The sequence below is a fragment of the Triticum aestivum genome, chromosome 6D (assembly GCF_018294505.1).
Source record: "Triticum aestivum cultivar Chinese Spring chromosome 6D, IWGSC CS RefSeq v2.1, whole genome shotgun sequence".
Taxonomy (NCBI): domain Eukaryota; kingdom Viridiplantae; phylum Streptophyta; class Magnoliopsida; order Poales; family Poaceae; genus Triticum; species Triticum aestivum.
This window is the reverse complement of record NC_057811.1, coordinates 305,730,769-305,738,759: the sequence shown is the minus strand read 5'-3', so window position 1 is coordinate 305,738,759 and position 7,991 is coordinate 305,730,769.

Below are 7,991 nucleotides of genomic sequence, written 5' to 3'. Positions count from 1 at the left end.
GGATGAACAGGACCCCGTGGAGGGCAGGATGAACAGGACCACCCCGTGGAGGGAAGAATGAACAGTAGACGGTGGAGGGCTGGATGAACAGTAGCCCGTGGAGGGGTGGTTGAACAGGAGCCCGTGGAGAGGGCTGGTTGAACAGTAGCCGGTGGAGTAGCGCGTGGTGGAGGCTAGATGAACAGGAGCCCGTGGATGAACAGTCGCAGGTGGAGGCTGGAGGAGGTCGACGGCGGATGAACAGTAGCCCGTGGAGGCAGGAGGGGATCGATGGTGGAGATGAACAGTGTCCCGTGGAGTCCCGTTTTGCGGTACGCCACACCCCTCCCGATGAACAAGACCCCCGTTTCGACCGTAGCGCTCCAACACAAGTCCGTTTCCTCCATTTTGCGGTACGCCACATGTTGGGGATCGTACCAGAAATTCAAAATTTTCTACGCATCACCAAGATCAATCTATGGAGTTTACTAGCAACGAGAGGGAAGGAGTGCATCTACATACCCTTGTAGATCGCGAGCGGAAGCGTTCAAGTGAACGGGGTTGATGGAGTCGTACTCGTCGTGATCCAAATCACCGATGACCGAGTGCCGAACGGACGGCACCTCCGCGTTCAACACACGTACGGAGCAGCGACGTCTCCTCCTTCTTGATCCAGCAAGGGGGGAGGAGAGGTTGATGGAGATCCAGCAGCACGACGGCGTGGTGGTGGAAGTAGCGGGGATCTCGGCAGGGCTTCGCCAAGCTTCTGCGAGAGGGAGAGGGAGGCGCCAGGGGCTGTGGTGCTGCTGCCCTCCCTCCCCCCACTATATATAGGCCCCCTGGGGGGCGCCGGCCCTGGGAGATCAGATCTCCAAGGGGGGCGGCGGCCAAGGGGGAAGGGGGTGGCTTCCCCCCCAAGCCAAGTGGGGCGCCCCACCCCAGGGTTTCCAACCCTAGGCGCAGGGGGAGGCCCAAGGGGGGGGCGCCCCAGCCCACTAAGGGCTGGTTCCCTTCCCACTTCAGCCCACGGGGCCCTCCGGGATAGGTGGCCCCACCCGGTGGACCCCCGGGACCCTTCCGGTGGTCCCGGTACAATACCGATAACCCCCGAAACTTTCCCGCTGGCCGAAACTGGACTTCCTATATATAATTCTTCACCTCTGGACCATTCCGGAACTCCTCGTGACGTCCGGGATCTCATCCGGGACTCCGAACAACTTTCGGGTTTCTGCATACTAATATCTCTACAACCCTAGCGTCACCGAACCTTAAGTGTGTAGACCCTACGGGTTCGGGAGACATGCAGACATGACCGAGACGCCTCTCTGGTCAATAGCCAACAGTGGGATCTGGATACCCATGTTGGCTCCCACATGTTCCACGATGATCTCATCGGATGAACCACGATGTCGAGGATTCAATCAATCCCGTATACAATTCCCTTTGTCAATCGGTACCTTACTTGCCCGAGATTCGATCGTCGGTATCCCAATACCTTGTTCAATCTCGTTACCGGCAAGTCACTACCAAACCTCGTAGGACGACGAGGATGCGTACTACTTCAGAGTAATGCGTAATCCTGTCTTGGAAGTCATGTTGCTAGACAACAATGAACCTACGAGCTATGGAGAAGCGATGGTGGGCCCATATTCCGACAAATGGTTAGAAGCCATGAAATCCGAGATAGGATCCATATATCAGAACAAAGCATGGACTTTGGTGAACTTGCCCGATGATAGGCAAGCCATTGAGATAAATGGATCTTTAAGAAGAAGACGGACATGGACGGTAATGTTACCGTCTATGAAGCTCGACTTGTGGCAAAGAGTATTTTCACAAGTTCAAGGAGTTGACTACGATGAGATTTTCTCATCCGTAGCGATGCTTAAGTCCGTCGGAATCACGTTAGCATTAGCTGCATTTATGAAATCTGGCAAACGGGTGTCAAAACAAGTTTCCTTACCAGTTTTCGTAAGGAAAGGTTGTATGTGATACAATCAGAAAGGTTTTGTCGATCCTAAGGATGCTAAAAGGTATGCTAGCTCTAGCGAACCTTCCGTGGACTAGAGCAAGCATCTCGGAGTCAGAATATATGCTTTGATGGAGTGATCAAAGTTTTTGGGTTTATACAAAGTTTGTTAGAAACTTGTATTTACAATAAAGTGAGTGGGAGCGCTACAACATTTCTGATAAGTATATGTGAATGACATATTGTTGATCCGAAATGATGTAGAATTTCTGGAAAGCATAAAGGGTTGTTTGAAAGGAGTTTTTCAAAGGAAGACCTGGATAATGCTGCTTACATATTGGGCATCAAGATCTATAGAGATAGATCAAGACGTCTGATGATACTTCCAAAGAACGCACATCTTGACATGATTTTGAAAGAGTTCAAAATAGATCAGCAAAGAAGGAGTTCTTGGCTGTGTTACAAGGTGTGAGTATTGAGTAAGACTCAAGACCTGACCACAGCAGAAGAGAGAGAAAGGACGAAGGTCGTCCCCTATGCTTTAGACGTAGGCTCCACAGTATGCTATGCTGTGTACCGCACATGAAGTGTGCCTTGCCATGAGTTGGTCAAGGGGTACAATAGTGATCCGGGAATGGATCACATGACAGCGGTCGAACTTATCCTTAGTATTTAGTGGACTAAGGAATTTTCTCGATTATGGAGGTGAAAAGGAGTTCGTCGTAAAGGGTTACGTCGATGCGAACTTTGACACTAATCCGGATGACTCTGAGTAGTAAACCGGATTCGTATAGTAGAGCAGTTATTTGAAATGGCTCCAAGTAGCGCGTGGTAGCATCCACAAGATGACATAGATATTCGTAAAGCACACATAGATCTAAAAGGTTCAGACCCATTGACTAATAACCTCTCTCACAAGCATAACATGATCAAACTAGAACTCATTGAGTGGTGATCACATAGTGATGTGAACTAGATTGTTGACTAGTAAACTCTTTGGATGTTGGTCACATGGTGATGTGACCTGTGAGTGTTAATCACATGGTGATGTGAACTAGATTATTGACTCTAGTGCAAGTGGGAGACTGTTGGAAATATGCCCTAGAGGCAATAATAAATTGGTTATTATTATATTTCCTTGTTCATGATAATCGTTTATTATCCATGCTAGAATTGTATTCATAGGAAACTCAGATACATGTGTGGATACATAGACAACACCATGTCCCTAGTAAGCCTCTAGTTGACTAGCTCGTTGATCAATAGATGGTTACGGTTTCCGGACCATGGACATTGGATGTCGTTGATAACGGGATCACATCATTAGGAGAATGATGTGATTGACAAGACCCAATCCTAAGCATAGCATAAAAGATCGTGTAGTTCGTTTGCTAGAGCTTTTCCAATGTCAAGTGTCTTTTCCTTAGACCATGAGATCGTGTAACTCCCGGATGCCGTAGGAGTGCTTTGGGTGTACCCAACGTCACAACGTAACTGGGTGACTATAAAGGTACACTACGGGTATCTCTGAAAGTGTCTGTTGGGTTGACACGGATCGAGACTGGGATTTGTCACTCCGTATGACGGAGAGGTATCTCTGGGCCGGAATGTACGTACACGTTCGCGACCAGAATGACAATGCTACGTACGCTTCGACCAGGTGGGTCCCGACTGTCAGGCACTTCCTTGCCTGCGAAGATGTAGCTGGTGGGTCCCAGCAGTCAGGGGGCGAATCGTTTTTTTTGCCCGGACGCACTTCCTTGCGTGCGAAGATGTAGCTGGTGGGTCCCAGCAGTCAGGGGGAAACGTTTTTTTCGCGAAATACAGTGGCCCGTCCGGTGGGTCCCAGCTCAGGTGGACGAATCATTATTTTCCGCGTAATAAGGAGGCACTTCCTTGCTGCGGCCGTGGACCCAGCTGTCAGCCTCACGTACAGTCCACGTCCGATGGAAGTCGTTCCTTGACCACGTTGACCACGCCGCGCCGAGAACACCAGGGCGGTGGACAACGGCGAGGCCTAGGAAGGGGACGACGGGGAGCCGGGGAAGACGCGGCAGTGGAAACCCGCGCGGAGAGGAGTACGAGGGTTCACAGGTTCGGCTGCGGTGTGAGGCTGCCGTCGCCGCAGGGCCTGGCCAGCGGTGGGAATAGTAGAGGGCGGTGAGGCCTCCGCGGCAGCACAGCCGGCCACGGGAGGCAGGAGCATGTGGCACGACCGGCGCTGCTTTGGGCGGCTGGAGCAAGAAGACTAGAGGTTGAAGAAGCACTACGGCCGTTGGATGGACATCGTACGGTCACTGGAGCTAGAATCGTTCATATTGACTAAAGTTGACAAAGGCCCCCGTCCCAGTCAACTTAGTAGGCCCACAAGTCAGCCTCCCACCATGGTGGGTCCCAGCTAGCAGGGGGGTATTCATTTTTTTGTGCGTAATAAGGAGGCACTTCCTTGCGTGCGAAGATATAACTGGTGGGTCCGAGCTGTCAGCGGCGGTAACGTTTTTTTCACGAAATACAGAGGCCCTTTCGGTGGGTCCATGATGTCAGGTGGAGGAAACATTGTTTTGCGCGTAATAAGGAGGCATTTCCTTGCGTGCGGCCGTGGACCCAGCTGTTGGCCTCTCCACGTACAGTCCACTTCAGATGCATGTCGGTCGTTTACCACGTTGACCAGGCCGCGCCGAGAGCACCAGGGCGGTGGACGACGGCGAGGCCTAGGAAGGGAACGACACGGAGGCAGGGAAGACTCGGCAGTTGTTTCCCACGCGGAGGGGAGTACGACTGTACGAGGGTTTACTAGTTCGTCTGCCGTCATCGGAGAATAACAGCAGGTGTGGGTGAGTAGAGGGATGGCTAGGCCAGCGATGGGAGTACGGTGGGGCGGTGAGGCCTGCGCGGCAGCAGAGCCGGCCGCGGGGAGGAGGGAGCAGGCAGTCCCGCCGGCGCTTGTTTGAGCGGCTGGAGCAGGAAGAGCAGAGATTGAAGAAGCACGACGGCCGTTGGATGGCCATCCAACAGTCACTGCTTGTGCGTCAACCTTTTTTTAGGAAAGCCTCAAATCTGTGAAAAATAGCATACAACCCATCTTCCATTATTTCTAATAATTTACAGCCCATTTGCTAATTATTAAGGTTTTTTTGGAGCCCATATTCTTTTTGTTAGCATTATAGCCCATATTCTGGCCACGGTTAAAAAATTATACGAAATTTTGCATATTTCGGCGCGGTCCGAACTGTTTTTAATCCCGAAATTTTGACTCACATTCAAACTGATTTTAAAAATAAATGTATAGCAATATAAAATCCAACAAATTCTCCACGCATAAAAATTAATGTAATTTAAAATCTCAAAATGAAACAAAAGATATTTGAAACTAATTGCCAGTTTGATGTGTTTTAAAAATGTACAGCCCATTTCTCATTACTGATGGGCCATTTTCTTGGCCAGCCGAATGAAAGCTCTCCTCGTCTTGAAAGATTTGCAGCCCAACAGGGCTGACAAAGCGACTTACTTGGCAAATCACAAAAAAACTGGGCTGTGGCCGTGGACCCAGCTGTCAGCCTCTCCACGTACAGTACTCTTCTGATGGAAGTCGTTCCTTGACCACGTTGACCACGCCGCGCGGAGAGCACCACGGCGGTGGACGACGGCGAGGCCTAGGAAGGGGACGACGCGGAGCCGGGGAAGACACGGTAGTGGAAGCCCGCGCGGAGAGGAGTACGAGGGTTCACTGGTTCGGCTGCGGTGTGAGGCTGCCGTCGCCGCAGGGCCTGGCCAGCGGTGGAATAGTAGGGGGCGGTGAGGCCTCCGCGGCAGCACAGCCGGCCACGGGAGGCAGGAGCATGCGGCACGACCGGCGCTGCTTTGGGCGGCTGGAGCAAGAAGACCAGAGGTTGAAGAAGCACTACGGCCGTTGGATGGACATCGTACGGTCACTGGAGCTAGAATCATTCATATTGACTAAAGTTGACAAAGGCCCCCGTCCCAGTCAATTTAGTAGGCCCACAAGTCAGCCTCCCACCATGGTGGGTCCCAGCTAGCAGGGGGAGTATTCATTTTTTTGTGCGTAATAAGGAGGCACTTCCTTGCGTGCGAAGATATAGCTGGTGGGTCCGATCTGTCAGCGGCGATAACGTTTTCTTCGCGAAATACAGAGGCCCTTTCGGTGGGTCCCTGATGTCAGGTGGAGGAATCATTATTTTGTGCATAATAAGGAGGCATTTCCTTGCGTGCGGCCGTGGACCCAGCTGTTGGCCTCTCCACGTACAGTCCACTTCAGATGCATGTCGGTCGTTGACCATGTTGACCAGGCCGTGCCGAGAGCACCAGGGCGGTGGACGACGGCGAGGCCTAGGAAGGGAACGACACGAAGGCAGGGAAGACTCGGCAGTTGTTTCCCACGCAGAGGGGAGTACGAATGTACGAGGGTTTACTGGTTCGTCTGCCGTCGCCGGAGAATAACAGCAGGTGTGGGTGAGTAGAGGGATGGCTAGGCCAGCGATGGGAGTACGGTGGGGCGGTGAGGCCTGCGCGGCAGCAGAGCCGGCCGCGGGAAGGAGGGAGCAGGCAGTCCCGCTGGCGCTTGTTTGAGCGGCTGGAGCAGGAAGAGCAGAGATTGAAGAAGCACGACGGCCGTTGGATGGCCATCCAACAGTCACTTCTTGTGCGTCAACCTTTTTTTTAGGAAAGCCTCAAATCTATGGAAAACAGCATACAGCCCATCTGCCATTATTTCTAATAATTTACAGCCCATTTGCTAATTATTAAGGTTTTTTTGGAGCCCATATTCTTTTTGTTAGCATTACAGCCCGTATTGTGGCCACGGTTAAAAAATTATACGAAATTTTGCATCTTTCGGTGCGGTCCGAACTGTTTTTAATCCTGAAATTTCGACTCACATTCAAACTGATTTTAAAAATAAATGTATATCAATATAAAATCCAACAAATTCTCCACGCATAAAAATTAATGTAATTTAAAATCTTGAAATGAAAAAAAAGATATTTGAAACTAATTGCCGGTTTGATGTGTTTTAAAAGTGTAGAGCCCATTTCTCATTACTGATGGGCCATTTTCTCGGCCAGCCGAATGAAAGCTCTCCTCGTCTTGAAAGATTTGCAGCCCAACAGGCCTGACAAAGCGACTTACTTGGCAAATCACAAAAAAACTGGGCTGTGGCCGTGGACCCAGCTGTCAGCCTCTCCACATACAGTACTCTTCCGATGGGAGTCGTTCCTTGACCACGTTGACCACGCCGCGCAGAGAGCACCACGGCGGTGGACGACGGCGTGGCCTAGGAAGGGGACGACGCGGAGCCGGGGAAGACGCGGCAGTGCAAGCCCGCGCGGAGAGGAGTGCGAGGGTTCACTGGTTCGGCTGCGGTGTGAGGCTGCCATCGCCGCAGGGCCTGGCCAGCGGTGGGAATATGTAACACCCCGCATGTAACCTGCCATATTTGTAACTCCGACTCTTGCCATTTCCGGCTATGTGTTATGTTTTTCCCTCCGTTGTCGGGTTTTGTCTTTCGTTTTGTATTTTGTCATGTCTTGCATTTTCATATCATGTCATCATGTGCATTGCATTTGCATACGTGTTCGTCTCATGCATCCGAGCTTTTTCCCTGTTGTCCGTTTTCCAATCCGGCGCTCCTATCTCCCCCGGTGCACCCCTCTTGTTTTCTTTCGTGTGCGTGTGTCAAACTTTCTCGGAATGGACCGAGGCTTGTCAAGTGGTCTTAATATACCAACCGGAGGCTACCGGTCAAGTTTCGTTCCATTCGGAGGTCGTTTGGTACTCCAACGGTTAACCGGGCATCCGCCAAGTCCATTTGAGTGTCCAGCAAAAAACCCCTCTAAAACCAGCCCAAAACCCACCAAACTCTCTTCCATGCTCTAGGTCGTTCGATCACGATCGTGTGGGCGAAAACCGCACCTCATTTGGAGTCTCCTAGCTCCCTCTACCTATTTATATGTGGGCATCCCGAAAACGAAATCGCAGTCTCCCGTAACCCTAAATCCTCTCGCCGCCGGCCCATCCGGCCGCCGCC